We start from the raw sequence: 22,641 nt of genomic DNA, 5'->3' as shown, positions 1-22,641 counted from the left end.
GGAATCCATCACGTGTCTTGCATGTGATCATTTTTTAAGGGTAAAATTGTCAAATCAATTTTACACAATTCAATCCAGAGTCCCTCATATTTTACAAAATGAATTTTTTCGTCCCTCACATTTCACAAAATAAACTCTTTTATTCCTCATATTTTACAAAATGAATTTTTTTCATCCCTCACATTTTACAAAATGAATTTTTTCATCCCTCATTGATCATATGTATAAATAATTTTTTTAAATCCACGTTTGTATTTATTTGATTTCACCTAAGTAATACAAATAACATATGTGTAACTACAATTAGCCTATTTAGACGAAATCAAATAATTTGGACATTGTCGAGTGTTTATATGAAATTAAATTTGGACAAAAAATAATCAAACGAAAAGTATGACAAAAAAAGTATGTAATTGGCACTTTCAAATTTTAAGACAATCATAAGGCAAGTAATTCAACTGTTAGTCTTAAAGGAGACGAGTAGAAATTTTAGATTTAAACTGCAATTCATTAGCATGACTAAAAAAAAAGACTATAGAATAAAAGTTATTGTTTGAAAAAAAAAAGACTATAGAATTCGAGTTAGGACCCATTAATTAGATGATTTTATTATACAACTCAATAAATGAATTGCTACCAAAAGAGAAAAGACCACAAATATTGAACAAATTCACATCGTGAAATCAAATAGATATATACATGGGTTTAAAATAAAATTGTTAGTTTTAAACCCATGTATATATCTATTGAATAGCATGTGTACAATTATAATTAACTTGTTTAGGTGAAATCAAATAAAGATATATTATATGCTATTCGTACTATTCAGGTGAAATCAAATAGATATATACATGGATTTAAAAAAACTATTCATGCGCACGGTCAATCAGGGATAAAAAATTCATTTTATGAAATGTGAGGGATGAAAAATTCATTTTGTGAAATGTAAGGGACAAAAAAATTCATTTTGTGAAATGTGAGGAACTGTGGATCAGATTATGTAAATTTTGATTTGACAATTTTACCTCTAAAACATAATCACGTGTAAGGCACATGATGGATTCTGACTAAAAACTAGTCAGAAATCTAGGTAGGGACCAAAGTTGATCAAAGTGAATTTATAAGAGACGTAAAATTACATTTTTAAAAGTAAGGGATTAAAAAAGTTATTTTATTAAATGTGAGGGGTGTTTTGAACGATTTTCCCATATATATATATATATATATATATATATATTCATACATTTGGAAATAAGTGTATACATAAGCACACAAATTACACTAAGATAAATCATTCTTTGCACATTTGTATAACATATAAATATTCATTAAACATTTATCGACTCTTAACAGTTACACACCTTTAACAACGCTGAGTACTCAGTCTAGTGATTAACTTCACTAGAACGGGAAGTCAAATGAACATTCGGAGTACACTTTGACCAATATTGCATTTTACTTTACTTTATATTGATATTTCTAAGACAATAACCCCTATAGATTATGCCGTGACATTTAGAGCCATTACATCAGCATTCACGTTCACTCAAACAATTCATGCTACATTGAATAAACATTTACATTTAACATGCGATATACATATAACTTTCATAGTAAGAAACATTTAGGTGCGACAAATATAATCATACAAGTTCCATTTTCATATGGAAAGTAACACTTCATTAAACATTATAAAAGCGTATTTATGAAAATACAGAGTGAATCCCACTCACCTCAATTAACTTGATAGGAAGTCCTACTAGGGTTCTTGATCCTTGCCTTCTAACCATAGAGAAATGACATATAAATCTATTACTTTACTGCATTGATCATTCAACATTTATTTTTTAAATCATCCCTAGAGGTGTGTAACCATAGGATACTTAACATTCCTAAACATGTAAAATTTCTATATTTAACATTTCCCTTTCACGTAAGCTTCCCATTTAGAAAGTTTCCCTTCTTAGAAGGCTACTATTTTGGCAAGTCTTTCTAACTTTGGATAGAACCCTAATTTACAAAGGTCCATATTCTTGGAAAGTCAATCATTAAGGAAAGTTTAGTAAAATTAGCTGAGTGTTTATTATTTTAGAAAGGTCATGCATTTAAAGAAGTCTTTTAATTAGCTTAACCAACTAGGATGCCACCGTTATTAAGTTACCATTTGCAGGCCATAACGATCATAAAATGACCTTGATACAAATGCAATTATTGTTGTGAATTAGTAGTAACTTTGGTACATTAAAGGTTTTAAAATTAGCCTTAAAACTAAATGAGACATTTCTGAATAATACATGATAATTATAAAATGATTAATCTTCTATATACTGACAGTGTATATACTTTCACCATTAGATGCATGACACATAATCTGAATTCAAATTTGAAACTCCAATTTTGCATATATATCGTATATCCAACCGTGATCGTGTATACTTCGTCAGTATATATAAGATTTACTCATTATAAAACTAGGCTGCTAATTAACAATAATTACTTTTAATGATCAAAATGATCATATTACTTTTCTCAAAAGTACATGTAACCGGTGACATCATTAATGAAAGTCATAGCAAGGTGTTTTTGATTCTTGAATTCTTCCTAAGCATACTAATATGCAAGAAACCGAGATAGTCCCTAGTTATATTCTTATAACTTGATCATGTAACTAGTCAGATCTATATTAGTCTAACTCGATGCTTTAGAATTCGTTGAATAAGAAAGAAAGAAAAACTGATATGGATCACATTATAAATCAAGACTATTGGTCTATATTAATCAAAGTGGTATTATAAAGCATTTGCGAGGTACTGAAACTGATGGTCAGTGTTCAAGCCACGAAAACAAATATTAGCATTCTTAGTCTTTAATATTCTATTAATCAACCATGATAAAACGATAGTTTGGCCTGTTTAAATTGTGGCGGATGTGAAATAAAAAGCATGATAGTTCTATGAACTTGTATTTGAACAACGGCCATCCATGATTGGAATTATGAGATTTGATAAACTAACCGTTAATAACTCACAAGTTCTTCTAGCATAATTACGATCTAGCAAAGCATGCTTAAAGAAAGGTATACTAATTTAAGGTTCTTATTAATTTGTATTAAAGGATTTAAATCAAAAAGATTGCAGTAACAGATTTGGCTCCATTCTTAATGCATGTACAGAGCCACATAGGACAATGGAATCATGTTCGCAACTTTATATTATTCATGCATTCTTGAGCCTCCAAGTAAACACTACATTCAATGACCAGTACGTTCTTAAAGTAATCAGTAGTTTGCTAAAAGTGAAAACTCATGCAGGTCAAACTTTAATTTACTACATGACATAAGAAAGATCATCCCATGAATTAATATATCTATGATTTTCAGATCGGCTGCTGCTACCACTAATACCACTAGATTTGATCAAGAAAGATGCTTAACTGACTAATAACGTATAAAGCCGACAAGATCGAGTTCTTGCTTGACAAATTACCGCGATGATCGGCCTTCCTTCTCCCTCTCCTTGTCAAGCCCCTATCGGAAATGTTTTCTTGCTCTCACCCTCAATCTCACCTTGTATCGTAAGAGAAGAAAATAAGATTTAGGCTTTGTGTTTTGAGTATATAAATCTCATGCTAGAATTTATAAACTTTATTTTGGAGAAAACAATGTTATAAAAAAAAAGTAATATGTTAATTAGTTGATTGAAATAAGAAAAAGGAAATAATTTGATTGATCACAAATTAGTCGCTTTACTAAATATGTTACGTCTTGTTAAGAAAACTAAGAAGAATAGAAGTGATCTTAATAGCGATTATATTCATTGAATCTTGTGGCAAAAGAATTTGACTAATAATATTATTTAGTAATGTGGTAAGTGAAAAAAAAATAGGAATATTGCGCACACTCTATCACGTGTCAAAATACTTGGGGCAAATTATACTTTACCCCCCTATGGTTTAACATTTTTGTACATAATTCCCGTATAGTTTCGAAAGTGATACATAATGATTTAGATCAAAGCATCAAGGTGACGGAAATAAGCATTCGTAATGGAACCTATTAAAATATTGAAATTACCCTTATTTAAAAATTAAAATTGTTGAAATGATCAAAATATATAAACATAATATATATGACACATTAACCCCGTATGATTTTATATTTTACCATATAACCCTCATACAATATAATGCTTTACCATATAGCCCCTTTTGGTTTTTAAAATGTACACATAAGGATTATAAAAAAAAAATTAAATGTCCCATAGTGTGGGATTCGGAGTGTGATGGTAATCGTTGTAATTGATGGCCACTCCTTTTATTAATTCAGTGGGAAAAAAATTCCAATGCAATATATATTAGGGATGTACGCAAGCCGAATCGTAATCGAGTAGCTCGCGAGTAGTTCGGTCAACGGCTTGGGTTGAACTCGAGTTGACCGAGTTTGAACCGAGTTTCGAGCTACTCGATTGTCATTCGAGTCGAGTTTCGAGTCAATATTTTGAGGCTCAAAACTTGTCGAACTACTCGTCGAGCCGGGGTATTTAAATAATATATTTATAATTTAAATAATATATATGTATTATAATTATAAAATGACCATTATGGGTATATGTTTTACAGAATTTACATTCGAGTCGAGTCAAAAAGCTTGATTAGACTTGACTTGATAAGGCTTGACTAAAGGTCGAGTCTCGAGCTTAAAGCGAGTTCCTCGAGTCAAGTTTTGAGTATCGATTTTTTGTACTCGGTCGAACTCGAGCCTAGGTATATATGAGTCGAGTCGAGCTCGAGTATAGTAATATTCGAGCTTGACTTGGCTCGATTACATCCCTAATATATATATTTATTTATTTATTTATTTATAGAACTTCAAACCCATTCAAAATTAACTTAAAAACATTAAACGTTTTTCACCTTCATGACCATGAGGAAGCACAAAGGTGTTATCGAAGAAACAACGTACAAAAGTACTAGCTAGAACAATTTTTATCACTCCCCAGCATGGATACTGTCCTCGTTTGCCCTTACCCAAGTGCAGCTTCTATACCAATACCCCAAACATTTGTACCCATAACAGCCGTAATTTTTGCAGTCTATGTCCAAACCACAAGCAATTTGACTGCACTGGATTTGTTGCATCAGTTTTCTGGAGATTGTTGTCTTCAGCGTTTCCGCTTCTGTTGTTTCCATTGTTGCCATGGACAAATTAGCTGCGTATAGCAACATATCCCCAAAAAAAGAAAAATTTGACAATCAAATTGGCTTAATTTGTTCGAAGATGAGGAGAAAAAAGAAAGAAATAAAATGAAAAAAGATTTTAGCAATCGACCTATACTTTACTTGATTATTTTAATTTTGAAAAAGAAAAAACTTACAAGTTGCAAAGGTGAATAGAACCATGAAGAGAATGAATGTGGCTGATGTCTTTGACATATTTGCTGTTTGTGATCTTTGGAGAAAACTGTGGTGTGCTGTGGAATACATTTTGGCTGAATTTATAGTGGTGATCTTGACTGATTTTCATTGTAAAAAAGTTTAAGATATCAATCGACAAATTTTATAATTTTGGTATGATAGGAGCCACATGCTTAAATATGTATATAGAACGTGAAACGAATCTTACACTTATTCACTTTAGCAGCACAAAAGGATATTTTATTCAGAAAAAAGAAGTTAAACCTTTGCCGAAAAAAGATGAACAATTATCCACAAAATAAAAATTGTTAAAGCAGGTGCTATAGCAGCTTTGGAGAAATTAAAAAAAGAAAAGAAAAGCAGCTTTGGAGGAAATAAAATAGAATCAAGAAGAATGAGGAATCATGAAAAGTCGTTGTTAACTATATTCTATTCCAGAGGTAGTTGAAAATGCAAATTGGAACAAGCATGAAATGAAAACATGATTATTGCATGGTGATGACACAAGTAGTGGATCCAATTAAAATCGTTGTCTCAGGATATCAAAAAGCAGCATACCGCAAGAGAACATTAGTGGTAGCAGTGTTCGACTTAAGAGAAGAATTTAGTTTGCTAGAGAGAGTGAATTTAATCTTGGTCACCGAGTAATTTTACCTTTTCTCACTTTAGTCACAGACAAAGTGTTTGTTCAAATTGATTTGTGAATTTATATATATTTTTTTTTAAATAGAGAGGGGTGAGTGAAGGAAATTAAACCAAGCTATTTTAGTATTTAGTTTCCTAATTCTTTTTGGTATCTTATTTGTTTAGTTTCCATATTAGATTAGGAAATCTCAAGTCAATTTCCAAATAAGTTTTGGTATACAATTATATTTATTTTAGGAAGTTTTAGAACCTATAAATACTACTAGTCTAGTAGGTTATTAGGTGAAGAGAAGTGGTGTGGAGACTTGAGTTGAGTCTAGAGATTAGACTTGAGAGAAAATCTCATGGTTGAGATTTGTGAGTTGTCATGAGTGAAAGGCTACGGCTTAATATTTGTTTGAGTTAAGTAAATTAAGTGTTTGTTCTCCTACTCTTCCCACATATTTTTTATATGTGTTAGAATTGCTTCCACTGTGTGCACAAGGATTCTTCGTGCTAACAAATGGTATCAAAACTCTAGGCTTTGATCCTGGGGCTTGTTTGTGAAATTCAAATATGGATCCGCATTATTTACCACGTTGTGGTGTATTTATCTTTAATGGTAAAAACGATTTTGAGATTTGGAGGTCGATGATAAAGAATTTTTTCAAAAATATTAGTTTTGAAGATTATCCAAAAGGGGTTCATGGAACCTATAGAAGGCACAGAATTATCAAGGGATGCAGTTGAACAATTAGAGAGGAATAAACAGTTGAACTATAAGGCATTATACTATCTCCATACCCAAGTCCAGTTACATGTAGCCAAAAAATTCATACATGTAAAGACAGCGAAGGAGGCTTGGAAATTTTTAACAAATTCCTATGGTCATGGTGAAAGAAGAAATTTGTGACGAGAAAGAAGAAAAAGAAGTTTTTGACGAGGCAAAGAAAGAAGAAATTGTAACAATTGTGGATACACATGAAAATGAAGAAATTGTTATTGAAGAAGAAATTTCTCAAGTGGTTGAGAAAGAAAGTGAAATCATTGATCAAATTAAAGATGTAATTGAAAATCATGATGATAGAGAAATTGTTGACTTTATTGAGGTTGATGAATCTTTTGAATAGAAAAGGTGATGAGATCTGTTGAAATCAATTGTGAGGTGGACAATTTAATTGAAGGTTGTGATACTGTAAAAGTTGATGCAATTGTTAGTGCTGAAAAACTAAAGGAAAAATATGGTGATGTTGAAAACCTTATTGGTAAAAATTATGATTTTCTGATCTTTGGAGACTTTATTGGCGATATGGATGAATTGAATTGTGGAGTATCTAATAAAGAATTGGTGGATATATTTGAATTTCTTTACAAGAGCAATCAAGAGAAGACATTGTTTGAGAAGTACAAGTTTCGTCCACCATTGCGCGTAAAAATGAAATTAGAGATCAATTACAAGTTGGAATTCCATATCATCTATACAGCAACTGAATTTTTCATGGAGATTCAAGCTAGAGATGGAATTGGAGATAACAACATCAAGAGCTTGGTTTAAGGGAGGCAATGAAGGAAATTAAACCAAGCTATTGTAGTATTTAGTTTTCTAATTCCTTTTGGTATCTTATTTGTTTAGTTTCCATATTAGATTAGGAAATCTCAAGTCAATTTCCAAATAAGTTTTGGTTTACAATTATATTTGTTTTAGGAAGTTTTAGAAGCTATAAATACTACTAGTCTAGTAGGTTATTAGGTGAAGAGAAGTGATGTGGAGAGTTGAGTTGAGTCTAGAGATTAAATTTGAGAAAAAATCTCATAGTTAAGATTTGTGAGTTGTCGTGAGCGAAAGGCTTGAGTTAAATAAATTATTGAGTGTTTGTTCTTCTCCTCTTCTCGCATATTTTTTATATGTGTTAGAATTGCTTCCGCTGTATGTACAGGGATTCTTCGTGCCAATAGTGAGATTTAAGAAACGAGGAGAGAAAGGATGATTTAAACCCAAAATCTCTAAATTTTGAAATCTCAACTTTAACCACAAGAGCAAAACCTCCTCAGCAATCCATGAATTAATCATGTATATTTAGTTGTTCTGGTACTAAGCAAGGGGTTATGCATTTTTATTTGTTCTAGGGTGTTTTCTTGGAATTTCAAGTAGCACAAGCATATGATTGCATTATCTACCGTAGAGGCAGAATATATTGCAGCAGCTAACAATAATACTCAAACATTATGGTTGCATCACATGCTTGGTGTTATACAACACAAGCATAGTGATCCTACAAAAACTTATTATAACAATAAGCCAGTGATTGAGTTGTCCAAAAATCCAGATCATCATGGGCTAGCAAGCACATAGATATCAAGTATCAATTTATATGTGTGTTGGTTTGAGAAAAGGAGATTTGACATTGATTATTGCAGAATTGAAGAGCAAGTAACAAATATTTTTACAAAGGCATTGAAGACAGAAAAGATGTTGGACATATCGAGATCTGAGGAGTTTGGTTTAAGGGAGGCTGTACATGAAGTTAAACCAAACCTTTTATATTTAATATTATTAATTAAGCGATGGTCTCAATGTCATGTTGTTATTGGTTAGTCTATGTAAGTGTTATTATGTCTATTTTGGTTGGTTGCATGGGATTAAATCCCTTTAGTGTTGAAGATAACGTAATATTAGTACTTTTCAAAAAGTTTTAGACACTCCTTCCCTTCATTTGCATTAGATAAAGTGTAAGAAGTGCTTCAAGTTTTTTTTTTTTAGACACTCCTTCCTTATCATTTTCCTATTGAAATCAACTAGAGCCGTGATTGAGTTTAAGGACGGATGTAGAAGTCAGTAGCATAAGGCTTTTTAAATAGTCAATTGCCTCGGTTTTTTAGTTTTTAGGTCTCAGAAGTTGCCAAAGCCTCCATGCAAATAGTAGAAGAAAATTTCCCTTTGCCTCTTATATTAATTTTTTTGTAATTTTTCTTGTAAGTATATACTTGTTTATCAATTTGGGTCCATAACTAATAATTTTATCGGCACTAAATAAAAGTGAGCGTGGTCTAGCTCCATTTTTTGCAGTTTAAAGTGGTTCTTATTCCCGTTAAAATGTTGAACTTGTTTATTGTTCTAATTGTGTGTATTATTTATGTTATGCCTAATTAAAAAATCACGCTTTCTTATTGTGCTTATGAGCTGAAAGCCCGAAGTCTCAATTGCAACTTTTCTTTTTCTGCTACCATTAACATTGGTGGTTGCTACTGATCTAAGAGAGGTGGTTTAGAACTACAACAGAAGTCAGCAATCTATCTCATAAGTTCGTGTCAATCAATTCCTAAGAATGGTTAATGTAACCTAACTTAAAAGGCGTAGTCGCTGCGATAGTTAATGTATTCTACCTTAGTGAATTTGATTTTCCACTTTAGTCCAAGATCAATATAATAATTTCGATTTAAGAGAGATTTTAAATCTTACAAGGATAAAACTATAAAAGGGCAGAGAGTTTGAGTACGATTATCTAATTAATAGCCCTACCAACTTAAGTGACTCTTAAGAACCAAAATCAATACAACTTAACAATGCTTCCTTGACGCAATTAAACATCATAATGGTAGTGTTGATACACGAAGTGAATAGAAAGATGTTGCTTCTCGGGTGAGCCGCAGCACTTGTCTTTACTCCTTGCAAATAATATAGAAACCACTAAAATGGGTATGGATATCATTTCGGTAACTACAATCTTTCCTTTTCTCAATTTTGGCCTATTAGAAAGGTTTTGCTCAAGTTGATCTCTGAACTCTTCATGCATATTAAATCTAGTTCCACATACGCCAGATTTGCAACAAAATTTGGAGTTTTTTTTTGGGATAAAACATCAACTCCATGTGATTTGGATTTTTTGGGGTATTTTTTAAAATTTTACTGTAATAGTATATATATGTGAAAAAATTTTACTATAAATGGTTAGATATTGTTAGAAATGTTTTTGATGATGTTTTTTAGAATATATTTTGAGACATTTTTAGAATTTAAAATTTTTGGGATATGTCACCATCCCCTTCCTCCTTCTCTTTCCTCCCTCTCCCTTTCTCCCCTTTCTTCCTTCTTCCGTCTCCTTTCTTCTCCTTCCCTCCCCTCCTCCCTCCCCCACGCCTCCCTTCACCTTTCTGTTTGCTACCAGAGGGTCGTAGCCAGAGAACCCTCTGGTCATGACCTCCAGTAGCAACCAGATTCAGATCTGGTCGCAACCTCCTACGAGGAACTCCTGGTCGCTCCGAAAAGGAGAAGAGATGGGATGGAGCGTCCTAGAAAATGGAGGGAGGGAAGGAATAAAAAAGAGAGGGGAAAAGGGAGGAGAAAGAGGGAGAAAGCGGCGAAAGAATGACAGGTTGGAGAAAGGAATAAGGAGGGGATGGTGTCAGTGATGGATAGTGACAATGGATGATAGTGGTGGTAGTGGTGTGTGGTGGGTGGTAGTAGATAAAAGAAGAAAGAGGGTAAAAATTGTTTAGGTATTTGATTCTATTTATTTTTTAGATACATTTGAGATTATGTGCATTTTTGGAATTATTTTTAGAGTGTTACTGTAGACTGAAATAACAAAAATAATTTTAAAAAAATACAAATCCATACAATTTCATCATAATTTAATTAAAATATATAGTAATAATAGAAGTCACATCATCAAACTACACAGATATCAAGGAACAAACCTGAAGGATGGATACTAAAGATCTAAAGAACAAATAAAAATTATAATTTAGAATTCCAAAATATATTTTTAAAAATAAGATAAAGTAATTGTAATTTCGCGAATAATTCTTTATTTCTTCACATCCGGCTAAAGAAAATCCCTCACATAATTCTTTATTTCTTCAATTATTGCATTCTTGAATATGGTTGTTTTCATGGCATACAAGGGAATGGCTATCAGTATTGATTTAAGTAAGTGACAAAATTTTCTCTTCCATCCAACTAACCTTTTCCGCACTTTATCAACTATATCACTGAAAATATGCCTCATGACTCTACTATGTAGGCATATCTAGATGCTTTTCCAAATCTTTTATGAGTGGAATTTCTATTTGTAGTTTTGAGAAATTTGCTGTTTTAGGGTCCGTTTGGTTGGACTGAAAATATTTTCCCTAGGAAAATATTTTCCATCGAAGTCATTTTCTTGGAAAATCACTTCCTTCCCCATAATTTTCCAATGTTTGGTTATTAAGTGAAAATATTTTCCAAATTCCTTTTTTCATAATTTTCCGGTGTTTGGTTTGTCAATGAAGATATTTTCTGATATATTTGTTGATATGGTGCAAATATTTTTTTACTATCAAAACATTCATTTCATTACAAGCTAATTTTAGTTTCTATCCATTATAATCATATTATCATTTTTATAAAATATCTATTCATATTATACCATGAATTCTTAAATGAAATTATTAATGGAATCTTGGATTTATTCATAATTTGTTAATTCTTGCTGCCGACCAATGGAGCATATGAGTATTTGACAGATAACAGCAAACTCGGTAAGAAAATTCATAGCCCACCCCTCCTAAACCAGTTGCTATTACTTCTCAGCCCAAGGTTCTCATGTTTCCATGGCTGGCTTATGGCCATATATCTCCCAGCCTAGAACTAGCCAAGAGTCTAACGGATAGAGGATTTTCCATGTAAACCTGTGCCAGAGCCTGTTAAGATGCAACCCCCTCCCAAAACAGCAATGCATGCGACTATTGCAGATCTTAGATTGGACCTCATAATGCCACACCATATCTGTTAAAGGCCATAAGCAAAAATTGTCCAATAACTTCTTCCTAAAGAAAACAAAATTCAGTTACATGCACTTCAGATTGCATACTAAACCCATGTACCATGGAATAAGCATGCTTGCTACAGAATATACAAAACTTCGCTAAAAACAACTAAAACTCCTCTCATGCTATCGAAGCAGAATCTACAACTTCAAAGTACTTTATTCGACGCCCCAATCTTTCTTGAACCTCTTGAGAGAAATCAAACAAAGTCTTTGACTCTTCGCCATAAATGCTTTTCCTAGCTTCTCATTTTGCACCAAATGCTCGAATACTAAGTCCAGAAATTCTTCGCTGTAGCCTTCTATCTTCATAATCTCTTCATGTAGTTGGTTGATATCAAGCTTGTTTGCACTAATTTTGTTCAAAGTAGCTGCCACTTCTCCAAGTTGTTGAGACATCTTTTCAATGTCTTCATTGCTGCGATTTCTTTTACGAAGTTGTTTGGTTCCCGATGATGTTGCACTCACTTCTGAGGATCTTGCACTAGTCACATCCTTTTGTTCTACACTTGTCTTAGGAACAAATGGAGTTTCCAAATTCACATCGACAAATGATTTTGCAAAAGACCCGATAGCCAGATCTTTCTCAACCACAACAGCCATTTCATCATACAACTCGATTTTATTATAAATATACTTGTCATGACCTGGATTTTTCTGCGTAATCATAAACCAGAAATTTCAATCAACAATATAACAAATCCAGGTTTAGTGGAAAAATTCAAAAGAACAAGAAGTCCTCATTTGACATTCCTAACTCCATTAAATTACCTGGATATAGGCATGATACACACTAGGACTGGCCGTTATCATCTTCAAAGTATCATCCCAGCCAAATCCAATTTTTTTCACGAATTTTTACTATGATGGACCAAGATGATCGCACTGTTCTTAGACGATTTTTCACATGTTCTACCGAGCACATAACCCCAAACTTATCTTTCATGGCATCTATCACACGTGTAAATGAACTTGATTTAAAGCTATTGTTAGGCCTATTCCTAAGTTTCATCTCATCGGCAAGAATCTCAAGCATCAAACGCTCCATAGGTCTTGACCACCTAAACTGTTTCTCTCCCTTCTTGCCCATCTTCAAAAAAATTAATCAATTTCAATAGTCATCACCAATAAAACAAACTTATAACAATTATAGCCAACTATTTGCACAAACATTAACAATTGCAACAAGAATGAAAATCATGACCCTGGAGAACATAAGTTAGTTCTCAATGGACAATCAAGGTGGTAGTGTTAAACCTCCTATCTTGCAAAAGCAAATCCCCCTGTCTATCTATCCATGTTTAAAGCAACTGCAGTAGATAAATTCAATCCATAGAGTAGTCAGAGTATACTATTCTATCTTGCAGTGGTTTCAAGTCGAATCACAGCATGCTAGCTTGGACAAAACCATATAATATTTACCTTTGAAATTAGAGTGAAAAAAGAACAAGAACATCCTTAAAGTAGAGAGAAGGGAGATTGTTCATTAGCAACTGCTCTTATAATCTGATGACTAGCAAGTGGAAACCAGATTGTAACAAAATTCTCAATAGTCTTAGCTTTTTACTACAATACAAAATCACAAGAAGTATTAGAAGCCTATTTCCAGACCAACCGCATCAAGGCACACATTCAAAAGGCAAAAGAGAATACCCCAAACATCAGTTGAACTGGCTATCCAAATGTTACAAATAAGTAAATAAAAGTCAAAAATAATTGTGAAAAACATATATGCCAAAAATCACCAACCTCAAACTGAATTGAAACTGTTATGTCTGCTGCAGTTTGATGATCCTGTGTTTCTAAGAGCTTCTTGTCAACACTGTAAGAGTTTCTAAGAGCTTCAAGTCATTCATCCAAAGCGAAAAATGAAAATAATCACAATCAGGGTTGTAAAAATTCTGCAATCTTTCAATGATCAAGCAGATTTATTCATATATATGCAGGAAGAACGCCGAGAGCTCTACATAGATAAATCACTCATATAGAGCCAAAGGCAATCTTACATGGCATCCAACGAACCAGCATTATCATAAAACTAAACTAAACTAAAAAAGAAACTACAACCACCATCTAGATTATCTACTTTGTCTTCTTTGCCTGTAATCTACATACATAGCATGTGCAATTGCGTCTCTTTTCCTTGCCCATTTTCTATTTTCTGCTCGTCTCTCACTTTGTGTTTGATAAGGCTGTGTGTAAGATACTTGTTCAGTCAGAACATTTGGAATTTCAGATTGTTCCTCTTGAATGACCTCTTCCATGAACATGTCATTTGGAGCTATACCCATAATGTGATTATGTATGATACAACATGCCAGAATCACATCTACTTGGGTTTTAAAATTCCAAAAAGGATCATTATCCACCACCTTAAATCGTTTCTTTCAAACACTAAAGCCTCGTTTGATGGTTGTTCGCAATGAGAAGTGACGAAGATTGAAAAGCTCTTTTTCATTTTGAGGGGGATTGTCATCATACTCCTTTAGGTGATATCGAACTCCAGAATAAGGAGGAATGAACCCGTTACAAATGTCATATCCAGCATCTACAAGATAGTACTTGTCTAAAATTGAAAAAAAAAGTTACTTTTGCCTAATCTAACGATGTTTTGCATAATTATACGACTCACATAAATTAAGACAAGTACCTTGCGGTACTTGTAGACCCCTTGGTCTTGTAAGAGCATCTTCAAGAACACGAGAATCATGTGCCGATCCTTCCCAACCAGCAAGCACGTATGAAAACTTGAAGTCGAAAGAAATAGCAGCTAACACATTTTGAGTTGGGCAACCCTTTCAACCTCGAAATCTTCCTTGAATTCCAAGGGGTACACTTGCAACAACATGTGTCCCATCTATAGCCCCTACACAATCCTATTTTGTGATATCAATTAGATATAAAATAATTTCTATTATTTGAGTTAATTAATTTTTATACAAAGAACTGGACTTACAGCAAACCAGGGGTAGTATCTTCGACTATTACGGATCTCTCGTGGAGTCGCACCATTTGGCAATTATATTAAATTTGGATATAGTTTCAATATGGCATCAAGTACAATGGAAAAATAGCGGTGTATGGTTTCAGTTGACCTATACAAGTACCCCCCAACCACTCGAAATCTCAAATTATAGCCAACTATTTGCAGAAACATTAACAATTGCTCTCTTATTGACATATGAATGGTAGGTTGTAATAATCCTCTAATGGTGAGAGTATTTAGTAATTGGAAAAATGTCGTTTGGTCCATTCTAATTTGGTCTATACAATATGAACTACTTCCATATAATATGCTATCCATGTAATCCTCTCTAGCTCGCTCCCTATTAACATGAGATGGTTTAGGTATAATAACTGGAGTTTTATAGACTTCAAGAGTTGCATATCCTGTTGCTAGGACTGAAGTGGCAGCACCAATTACAATAGCATCCTCATCATTATCACTACCGGGATCCATCTATGAAAATTCACGTAGCAGTAGATCATTAGTAGTGTACCAAAAGGAATCCAAGACAAAATTCCTCCATATCCCAATCAGCAACATGAAACACAATCATCACTGGGCAAATGGGAAGTAAATAATGTCACTTGTTATTAGCGGGTATTTACCCAAAAGCAGCAAACTCGAGCTAGTTATTGAAATCAATCTAATTCCACTCATCAAAAGAAGGTGAGGTTGGTCTTACATATGAAGCACCTGACAAGTAGTTCTACACATTACCTTTTTTCAGCTAAGTGACTCGAGGGGAAAAAAAAAAAAAATATATATATATATATATATATATAATGCAGCAAGTAGGAATTGGCATGACCTCACATATAGCTGGATTTGCCTAATATTTATACCATTACATTACATGCTCCACTACTACTATTGTTCACAGGTGGAATCTCTGTCTGTGTCCACTACTATTGTACATGGTCTGAATTTTCAGTGCGAGAGACAGGCATGAGACACAAGAAATCTAGAAGTTTTCAAGCACTCTGTGAAGTATGGTCTAGGAATACCTTCAAAAAATAACAAATCAATTGTGAACAAGATTAGAAAAAATGAAATTGTCAATACAAACTTTTAATTTGACGAAAACCAAAATTTGTTCCTAAAATAGTAAGTTTTAGCAAAAATCTGTCTCCAAACACAAAGAAGTGTTCTTGAGGTACTTTTTTAGGTAAATCCAAGTATCCAACTAAACTCACGTCATTGTCTTTTAATTAGGTGTAAAACAATTGGGGGCAGATTTTTCAATAAAACACAAATTTTCAAGAAATATCGAGAACATATACAATACTAATCTCTAAACTATCTGACCCTCCTATGATGCTCTTTTCAATGGATTCGTTCTTAAGTTAAGAAACTAGAATGAAATCTGCACAAAAAGTTCTGGAACTTCTTCCACCACAATTAGTTCGTCAATCATCAGCATTTGCATCTCACCCAACAGTTACTATCGCATCATCATAGCCAAAAGAAAACCAATTTACATCCTTTGTGCTTTTTACCGTTTGAGAGTGGTCCAGCACCAGTAGGAATCTCTGTCTGTGAAAGCACAAACCAAACACTACAAAGGGCTTCTCCAACTATTAACGATTGTGACCATACCCTTCCTATGCTGACCTTCTCCCTTTCCCTTTTTTCCCCTTCTTTTCCCCTTCATTAGCATCAATCAAATCAAATTTAACCCTAATCAGGTAAGAACAAACTAAAACAAAAGCAACCTACAAAAATTCATTCAAATCCAACTTCAAAAGAAAATAGACGAAATTTGTGTGCAATTGTATATATAGACGCAGTGAAGGTGTTTATGCGTGAAGATGAGAAGCTAAGAGTTAAAAAAACCTGTCGAATGAAGATGACTTGTGAGTATATAAATTATGCAGTGGTAGTTGCCGAGATAGTGTCGCCGGAGGAGGTGATCGCCATCGAGGACTGACGCCGGAGGAAGCGGGAATGGGGGTTCTTCAGGAATGAAAGGAAAAAAAATGAGAGACAGAGAGAGACAGAAAGAGATGCCGAAGTAGTTATTTTCCCTTGCGAGGCTGTGAAAAGAAACTGAGGAAAATAACTTCACACTGTTAGATCAGGAAGTTATTTTCCTCCGGCGGGTGTAACTTATTTTCTGTCAGAAATTATTTTCCCAAATTAATTGACAACCAAACAACCGAAAATATGAAAAATGTTTTCCTGGAAAAGATTTTCCTTCCAAACAAACAGACCCTTAATGCTGAAATTTGGTGAGCAATACATTTTGACTTACTGTTACTCACCTTCTACCAAAACAATCCACAGAACTATCTCAAAATGTGTCTCATTACTTTAGCTTGTTGGTTATTGGTTTTCTGCAAACTGCAAAAGGTCATCTACATAAAGTAAGTGTGTCATAGGGACCCTGACTTTAAAGCCTTTACTAGTTTATCTTTCTTCCTATCTACTACTTCATTGATGAGCTATCCCAACCTCTTTATACACATCGCAAAATGGTACAAAGTCAAGGGATCTCTCAACCGAAGGCCTCCATTCCATAATATCTCCATAGAATTGGCATACACGACATTTGGAAACTTCGCAAGCTCTAAAGTCTGCTTGAGAAAACTCCATCTAATGCAATCATAGGCCTTTTCCAAGTCTAATTTAACTACCATCACCGCTTTATTGCCCTTCATTTTGTTCACGAAGTGTAAGATACCTTGAACTATGATTTGAAAATATTATCATATTCTTGTCTTCCTGGGATGAATCTGCATTCATCTGGACCAGCAAATCAATCATCAATGGTCTATTTCTCTCGACCAGAATTTTGGAAATCATTTTAATGGGAATTTGAATCTCCAAACTCCCACTCTTGAAGAGTCAATTTACACAAGCAAGGGAATGATCTATCGTGACTAGGTTATGGAACATAATAGATGGAAAATCTCAACTCGAATCTCAACCCGACACTTTCAAAAGAATGCAAACCTTGATATGCATAGAAATGCACCTCAACTAACCGTGGTCATTGATTGATAACCCAAAACTTGAAGACAAAAGAGACACACTCACCTTATCAAGGGTGGGTGTTCACAAAGAAACAAGAAAGAGAAAACTCTTAAATTTTATTCATCAAGTCTCTCTCTCTACAAAAGCATAGGAACGGCTTATTTATAGCAACAGTACAAATCCAAATGGGCCAAGACTAAAGCTACTTAACTAACTAAACTAATGACCCAATCTAAAGCCAAAATTAAGCTTTAAGTTGGCCAATTATTGTACCTAACTAAAAAGACCCAAACAACTTAATTGAAATCCTAACTCTCTAGCGAACCCAACAAGTATGGATCGAATGCTTTATTCAATCAATAAAAGACTCAATTATGAAAAGACTAAAAATAAAAGACTAAGGAAAATTAAGTGACTAAAAGACTTGTACCAAGTTAGACTCGGGCATGCCTAACAAGAGTGAACCCTTCTACGCAAAATTCAACTCATCCCTTTTGTGACCTATGAATCGTCTTCCAATGTACTAAGAATTGTTAGGCGAATCACCAATAATGTCTTGATTTGGAACGGCACTTGAAAAAAACACTTGCGAGCACAAACTCTAGGCATCTAAATCAACACTTTGATAGCTTTCATACTCACATTAGATTTTGTAATCGACATTACACAGCAAGATGCGCCTGAATTGAGACACTGGTTCGAGATGGTTCATTTTTCGAGAATAGAGATATCCTAGTGTTATTGATTCAAGAAAGGCCTTGGTTCTGAATACCTTCTTCGCATAATCAATCATTGCGTTGCCTATGATACTCCAGCACTTCTAATAGAATTTTGCATCAATATCATCGGCCTCATAGCTTTATTGGCTTGCATTTCGAAGAGTGCCTTTTTGGCCTCACAGTCACTTACTTTCCTAGTCAGAGTTTTCATCCTGCTCCCCTCAATTGTGGAAACCTGCTTGCTTCATTTTCTAGTTGATTCCCTTCCCCCCCTCTCTTCACTATACAAATTTTCAAAGTATGCCACTATCATTTCTTTCAAGATTTATGGGTTTTCTTGCCGCTTACCCTTCTCATCCTTCAAGTTATATATTTGGCTTCTCTTTCTCCGGTGGATAGTAGACATGTGGAAATATCTAGAATTTCTATCCTTACATTGGAGCCACATTAACATCTTGATTTCTGGTACCACAAAGCCTCTTATTGTTCAAGAATTGTATTATATTCTTCAGCAACTTGATTTTCAATTTCTCCAAGTACTTGGACTAATTCTGGCAAGGAGCATTCTGTAGACCTTGCAACCATGCAACACATCTCTTTTTCCTCTTGTGGATATTCCGAAAGGTCTCTTTATCCCAAATTTTTAGTGCATTGTTTAATTCTAAGATCTTCCCCTCTAATTTTGAACACTTTTCTCCCAAGATTCTTGAACCAATCGGGCAAGGAAATTCTCATGCATAAACCAGTGTTTTGAATACCGAACCAAATTGGCCGGTTCAATCAATTGTATCGCGAACTGGCTATAGCATCAGTCTAGTTCTATATTAAAGCCAAAAGTAGCAAATAACCCATTGAAAACTAATCAAACTCATCAAAATCAAGGTAAATTTATTGAACCGGTCATTCTTGGTTTCGATTTTGCTCTTAATCTTTTCCCCCCCTTTTCTTTTAAGTAAATTGTCAAAAGCAAATTTTTTTGCCGGCGCCTAGAATTGAACCATATTTTCAGGACTACACCGGACTTGCCAATTCAATCGGCTGAACCATAAATTATAGCACCGGTCCAATTCTATACTAAAGTCAGAAGTAGCAAATAATCCGTTGAAAACTGGTCAAACTCATCAAAATTGGAGTAAACTGGTTGAACCGATCACTCAATTTTTAGTTTTGCCCTTAATCATTTTCCCCCTTTTCTTTTAAGTAAATTGTCAAAAGCAAAATCAAACTCATCAAAATTAGAATAAATTGGTTGAACCGATCATTCTTGATTTTCAGTTTTGCACTTAATAATTTTTCCCCCTTATCTATTGAGTAAATTGTCAAAAGCAAAATCTTTTACTGGTGCCCGGAATCGAACCAAAGACCTCTACTATAGAAGTCAGTCATGCTAACCACTGTACAAAACCTCGTTTGGTTTTTTGTCTGTTTGTTATTTAAAAACATATTTGTTTGTCCTTTGATAACTAAAGAATAGGGAAATCCAAAACCAACGAACCATTATAAATCCTATGCATTTACATTAGCCGCCACTTCCTATCTCTATTCTCTCCCCCATCTCAACTCTCACCTCCATTTTCCATTCACTAGATCCCCATTTTCATGGTTAATAAATTAACTTACCATTACAAACTCTCATCCTCACTCCATTTCCTCTTCTTTTAATCTTCAGTCTCCACTCTCTCCTCTTTTTGCCATCTCTTTAGTTTAATTTGTTGATGTTTTCTTCCATATTTTTTAGTTCAATATTTTGACATTTTCTTTTTTTTTTCTTGTGTGTATGTTGAGTTTTTTCACTCTATTTTCGTTTGAAGTTTTCTTTTCTCTGTTTTCAATACGTTGCCTTTCTTTCTTTTTTTTTTTTTTAGATGGATAGAAAGATTCTCTTCTTGATTTGAGATTTCTTTTTTTATATTTATTTATTTGAGATTTTCTTTTCTGTTTTATGGTTGTAAAAAAATTACAGTCCATCAATGTAAAATATTACTATTTTTGTGGTTGGAAAAAATTAATATTGTATCAATGCAAAATTTCATGCCGTCAAGATTTTTTAGGGGACTTAAAAGTTTTCTCTCTGATTTTTGAAAAAGATAATACATTTGAATTTAATGGGTGCAAAATGCTTTCAAATTTTTTTGCTTAGGTGATATGGTCAAAGTAGAGTATGGATTTGGTAAAGTTTGAACTTTAACGGCTAGGGAGTCCTTATTTGCCATGGGCATGATGATTGTTCAGATTTTAAAATTTTTAAAAATAAATAAAAACAGTGAATAGGTGACCCGAGTGGTTGAATCGGTTGAACTGAAAAAACCGTGAATCGATGACTCAATCGCTTCAATCACTGGTTCGAGTTCTAAAACATTGGTGTAAAACCAGTCATTTGCCACTCTAAAAGGAGGTTTGACTTTTTTTTTTTTTTTTTTGTTTCCTTGCCTTCCAGTTCAATCAGCAAACTAGCAAATGTTGATGATCCGAGCGTGTTTGAGCCAAGTGCTTCACTGTTGTTTTCTGTCAAGATTTTGCGTTTCTTACTTGATTAAATCAGTACTCAAATGCGTGATAGTAAAAAAGTAAACTTTTTTTTCCTTCAGTTTCTTTAAGAAACTTACCTATTCTAAACTAAATTAGCTTTGTTTCCTTCAAGAAAATGAATCAATTGCTATTAAATAGATTTTTCTAACTAACTGCATTAAGGAAGGTAATTAGTCATAGATTATACTTGCTAATTGAGGAACTAAAAATCTAAATTTAGGGCCTTTTTTTAAGTGTAATTTAGGGTCTTTTTTATAACACTAAGAATGTGCCGAAAATGAATTTGTTTAGATAACTATCGATACAAATTGTTTGATAAAAAGAAGAAATATCTCATCCGCTTAAACTTTTCAGTAGTGCTGAACTTGTACACTTTTTTTCATAACGGACTGTTTAATGTTGAGTATGGTAAGCTGATTCGTTTTAACAAATCCGCCGCAAATGCCACCTCATTCTAGTAAACGTGTCCAGATCCGTACTCCACCTAAATAACATTCTATTTTGTCATTTCTTGGCTTCCTTCTCCACCTAAACAATATGAAGTTCTTTCTTGGATTGCATTTTTCTAGATTTTTTATAGAAAAATTACTGTAACTATTTGATATATGTGAGATAAAAAGTTGATTGGAAAATGTATTCACGAAAAAGATAACAAATTTTTAAAAAAATTTGTTACCCAAACAAGGCCTTAGATTTCTAGTCCTCCTTTTTTATCATCCCTTTATTTTTATCATTTAAGTACAAGTATTCATATTATTGTCCCTCCAATTTTAAATATTTTTCAATTTAATTCTCATTTTTAATAAAAAAAAATAAAACGTGGGACTAGTATTAATTGGTACCACAAGACAATCAATAGACCTTAAAAAAGAAAAAATCTTTCGAAATGTTAGTCCAAACTCCCCACAATACCACGTCAATATTCTTTTTCCCTAGTGGGATCAAAGTTCAATATTTAGCACAAACTTTTGTTATCTCATTCAAGTATTTTAGGATGAAAATATTTTGCATTTTGGTCATAGAATTTCACTCTTTCTTTTGTTTTTTTTTTTTTTGACAAAAGAATTTCAGAAATTTATTTTGTACACCAATGATAATGCCCAATTCCTAATTGTACAAATTTAGTGTTTTAGCCATTGTACAAATTTAGTGTTTTAGCCTAATTGTACAAATATCTTTTGATTATTATAGCTTTCATCGTTGAATATATAAAATTAGATATCAGTTCTTAAATCATTTCAGGACTTTAAATTATTGAATAACGTAATAAGAATCTAGCGAATTACTTTTATATGTGTTCTTTAACTACCTTTATTTTCTTCTTATATTTTTTAAATGAAAAACAAAAATAACAAAATAACAAAATAAAAAGGTATTAGCTAACTATCTTTATTTTCTTCTCATATTTTTTAATTGAAAATAAATACTAAAAATAACAAAAATTTTTTTAAAAAAAAAAGAGAAAGAAGAAGAAGAAAAGACGATATGGCAATTGTTAACCACTTTAGGAAGTTGGTTTCTTTATTCTTTTTTTTTTTCCCTTAAGAGAACCAAAATTATTTTTGGAATA

General features: G+C 33.2%; 1 long non-coding RNA gene across 1 annotated transcript; it reads right to left on the bottom strand.

Moving 5' to 3' along the window:
- Positions 1–12,614: 12,614 nt before the first annotated feature.
- On the bottom strand, positions 12,615–13,749 carry LOC140038137 (uncharacterized). Its single transcript, XR_011841958.1, has 2 exons — positions 13,593–13,749; positions 12,615–12,933 (listed from the first exon to the last, which is right to left on the bottom strand). It is a non-coding gene; the product is annotated as an uncharacterized lncRNA (long non-coding RNA).
- Positions 13,750–22,641: the final 8,892 nt, after the last annotated feature.

Source organism: Coffea arabica, chromosome 3c (genome assembly GCF_036785885.1).
Source record: "Coffea arabica cultivar ET-39 chromosome 3c, Coffea Arabica ET-39 HiFi, whole genome shotgun sequence".
In the NCBI taxonomy this organism is placed as follows: domain Eukaryota; kingdom Viridiplantae; phylum Streptophyta; class Magnoliopsida; order Gentianales; family Rubiaceae; genus Coffea; species Coffea arabica.
The sequence above is the reverse complement of the archived record's forward strand: the minus strand, read 5'-3'. Positions and strand labels throughout refer to the sequence as shown.